Below are 4,156 nucleotides of genomic sequence, written 5' to 3'. Positions count from 1 at the left end.
TTGTCCAATCTTCTTCCAAGGAGTGGCTGGTGGGTGTGAACCACCAGCCTTCTGGTTAGCAGTCAAATGCCTTAGGTATTACACCACCAGAGCTCCTTTTAACTAGCAAGTAATTTTCCCTGCCTTCCCTTCCCATTCCTGCTAATCAACAAAGATACTTTCCTTCCCTGTGTAAACCTCCCCTTGATTTTTCAGACTAATGGACTCATACAACATTTGTCCCTCTGTAGTGGATTTATTTCACTCAGTATAATTTCCTCCAAGTTTATCTATGTTATGAGATGATTCACAGATTGTTCATTATTCTTTAATGTTTCATAGAGTTCCATTGTGTGTGTGTACCATATAGTTTGGTTATCCATTTATCTCTTGATGGGCACTTAGGTTATTTCTATCTCTTTGCTATTGGAAATAGTGCTGTGATGAACATGAGTGTGCATATATCTCTTTGTGTCCCAGATCTCATCTTTTTATAATATATATTCCTAGTAGTAGGGTTGCTGGATCAAATAGTACTTCTATTTCCAACTTTTTAAGGAAGCACCATGCCATTTTCCACAGTGGTTGTACCATTTTACAGTCCCACCAGCAGTGTATGAAAGTTCCAATCTCTCCACACCCTTGCTAACACTTGTTTTCTGTCTTGTTGGACTTTGCTATAATTGCTGAGGTGAGATGATAACTCATTGTTTTTTTGTTTTGTTTTGTTTTGATTTTACATCTCTGTAATGGCTAATGATTGCTAGCATTTCTTCATGTGTTTGTTGACTGCCTAAATATTTTCTTCAGTGAAGTGTCTGTTCATATCCCTTTCCCATTTTTGAATTGGATTGTTTGTCTTTTTGATGTTGAGGTGTTGAAGTTTTCTATAAATTTTTAGAGATAAGTCCTTTGTCGGATATGTCATAACCAAATATTCTTTCCCAATCTGTAGGTTCTCTTTTTACTCTTTTGGAGAAGTCTTTTGATGCACATAAGAATTTAATTTTTAGAAGGTCCCAGTCATCTAGTTTCTCTTCTGCTGTTTGTGCATTTGGGGTTATGCTTGACAGTATATTTATGCCATAAATTAAGTTTGCCCCTATTTTATCTTTGATGAGATTCATAGTTTTGAGTTTGGTCTTTGATCCTTCTTGAGTTTGTTTTTGTGTATAGTGTGAGGTATGGATCTTGTTTCATTTTTCTGCAAATGGATATCCAGTTTTGCCAGCACAATTTGTTAAAAAGACTATCTTTTCCTCATTTTGGTCCTTTGTCAAATATCATCTTTCCATAAGTGGGTGGATGTATTTCTGGATACTCAATTTTATTTCACTGGTCTATGTGTCTGTCATTGTAGCAATATCAAGCTGTTTTGACTACTGAGATTGAGGAGTGTGAGACCTCTTACTTTGCTTTTCTTCATCACTAGTGCTTTGCTTATCTGGACTTTCTTTCCTTTCCATTTAAAATTTATAATTTGTTTTTCCATGCCCTTAAAGAAGGCTGAAGGAATTTGGATTGAGATTCCATTGAATCTATAGATTGCTTTGGGTAGCATTGACATTTTCACAATGTTCAGTCTTCCAATCCATGAATGAGCATAACATATTCTTCAATTTTAGGCCTCTTATAGTTTCTTATAGTAATGGGTTTTTTGTTTGTTTTTTAATGAAGGAAAAGGAAGGAAACTGAAAAGCATGAGAGACGAATAAAGAAAGATAAATGGGAGTCAGAAGGAGAAGGACACAAAAGAATAGCGATTGTCTCTGCATAATAGAGTAACCACTGTAGTTTTCTCAGTTGCCAAACACTGTAAAGGTTTTTGTCGGTAAGATAATCTTTTCTTTTTTTGGTAAATTTTTTATTGTGATTTGAGTGAAAATTTACAAAGCAGATTCATTTTACTCCCAACAATTTATACATATTTTGATTCACAGCACCAATTACAATCCCAACTATAAATAGCTCTCCTCCAATATCCTTCCTGTGACACAACCCCTGCCCTGTGCCCTTGTTACTTATGGATTCCTGTCTGTCTAACTCTCCTCTTATGCAAATGCTGCCCTTTTGATCTCTTACAGTTGACTGTTCAAGGGGGTGCATATTTCTAGGGTAGGTATTCTACTCATAGGCCTCTCTATTGTTTGGCTGAGAGTTAATCCACAGAACAAAAAAAACAAAACAAAATCACTGCTGTCAAATCAGATCCAACTCATAGCAACCCCTCCTTGGTTGGCAATGGTACGTGACAGTATCACTACAGAAGTAGATTGCTCAACCTTCCTTCCGAGGAGTGGCTGGTGGGTTTGAACTACAGCCTTCTGGTTAGTAGTCAAATGCCTTAGGCACCAGAGCTCACTCCAGTTTCAGGCCCAAAGGATAACTCAGGGCCATAGTCTCAGGGGTTTCACCAGTCTCTATCTGACCAGTTGTTCTGGTCATTTTTGTGCTTTTGAATTTTGTTCCACATTTTTCCTCCCATTCTGATATATTACTGGAAAACTTTATTAAGATTCCAGAAATTGTATGATACAGTGCTAGAAAATGATCACCTCAGATTGGAAGGCGCACAAAATAGACCAGGACAGCATGAAGGGTCAGCAGCAGGGATCCAGATAAGGGAAGAAACCCAGGCCATGCCCCACAAGCAGCAAGGCAGGAAAGCAGGGGAAAGGAGAGAAAGGGCCAGGGGGTCAGGACAGAGCAAGGAGGCAGTGGCAGGGATCCAGGTAAGGGGAGGTTGGAGAGGTTTCAAACAGCGAAGGGAGACAGACTTGTCTGTTGGTTTGTCCTGCTGTGGTGACGTATTGCTGTGAGGATTGAGGCTGTACCACCGGTGTTTTAAACCCAGCAGGGTGCTCATGGTGCACAGGTTTCAGCACAGCTTGCAGACTGAGACAGACTAGGAAGAAGGAAGAGGCCATCTACTTATCAAAGAATTGGCTAGGGAAAACCTTATGAAAAGCAAAGAAACACTGCTTGATACATTACTGTGTAACTTTATGAATAGCCTGGAAACATTGTCCAATACAGAGCAGGAGGATGAGCCACTTAGGTTAGAAGGCTCTCAAAATACAACCGGGAACGAGTGGCATCATCAGAGTAAAACCAGCCTTCCTAATATGGATAAGGTCAAGCTTTCAAGACCTCCATTTGCTGACATGGCACAACTCAAATTGAGGAGAAACAGCTGCAAACATCCATTAATAATCAGAACATGGAACATATGAAGTATGATTCTAGGAAAATTGGAAGTTGTCAAAAATGAAATGGAATGCATAAAGATTGATATCCCAGGTAGTAGTGAGCTGAAATGGACTGATTTTAGCCATTTTGAATCAGACAACCATATGATCTCCTATGCCAGGAATGACAATTTGAAGAGGAATGGCATGGCATTCATCATCACAAAGGATGTTTCAAGATCTGCCCTGAAGTACAATGCTGTCAGTGATAGGATAATATCCATATGCCTACAAGGAAGACCAGTTAATATGACTATTATTCAAATTTATGCACTGACCACCAAAGCCAAAGATGATGAAATTGAAGATTTTTATTAACTTCTGCAGCCTGAAATTGACCAAACATGCAATCAAGATGTGTTAATTATCAATAGTGACTGGAATGCAAAAGTCAGAATCAAAGATCACCGGTAGTTGGAAAATGTGGCCTTCATGACAGAAATAATACTGGAAATCGCATGGTAGAATTTTGCAAGACCAACAACTTAGTCATTGCAAATACCTTTTTTCAACAACATAAATGACAGCTGTACATGTGGACTTCACCAGATGGAACACATAGGAATCAGATTGATTACATCTGTGACAAGAGGCAATGGAAAAGCTCAATATCTTCAGCCAAAACCAGGCCAGGATCTGATTGTGGAACAGACTATCAACTGCTCATATGCAAGTTCAACTTGAAGTTAAAAACAATTAAAACAAGTCCACAAGAGCCAAAATGTGACCTTGAATAGATCCCTCCTGAATTTAGAAACCATCTAAAGAATGAATTTGATGCATAGAAAACCAATTATCAAAAACCAGAAGAATTGTGGGATGCCATCAAGAACATCATCCATGAAGAAAGCAAGAGGTCACTAAAAAGATGATAAAAGAAGAGAAGACTAAAATATATCTCAAAAGAGACTCTGAAACTTGCCCTTGAG

The sequence above is a fragment of the Orycteropus afer genome, unplaced genomic scaffold (genome assembly GCF_000298275.1).
Source record: "Orycteropus afer afer isolate SDZICR_OR568_19922 unplaced genomic scaffold, OryAfe1.0 scaffold00193, whole genome shotgun sequence".
Taxonomy (NCBI): domain Eukaryota; kingdom Metazoa; phylum Chordata; class Mammalia; order Tubulidentata; family Orycteropodidae; genus Orycteropus; species Orycteropus afer.
The sequence above is the reverse complement of the archived record's forward strand: the minus strand, read 5'-3'. Positions refer to the sequence as shown.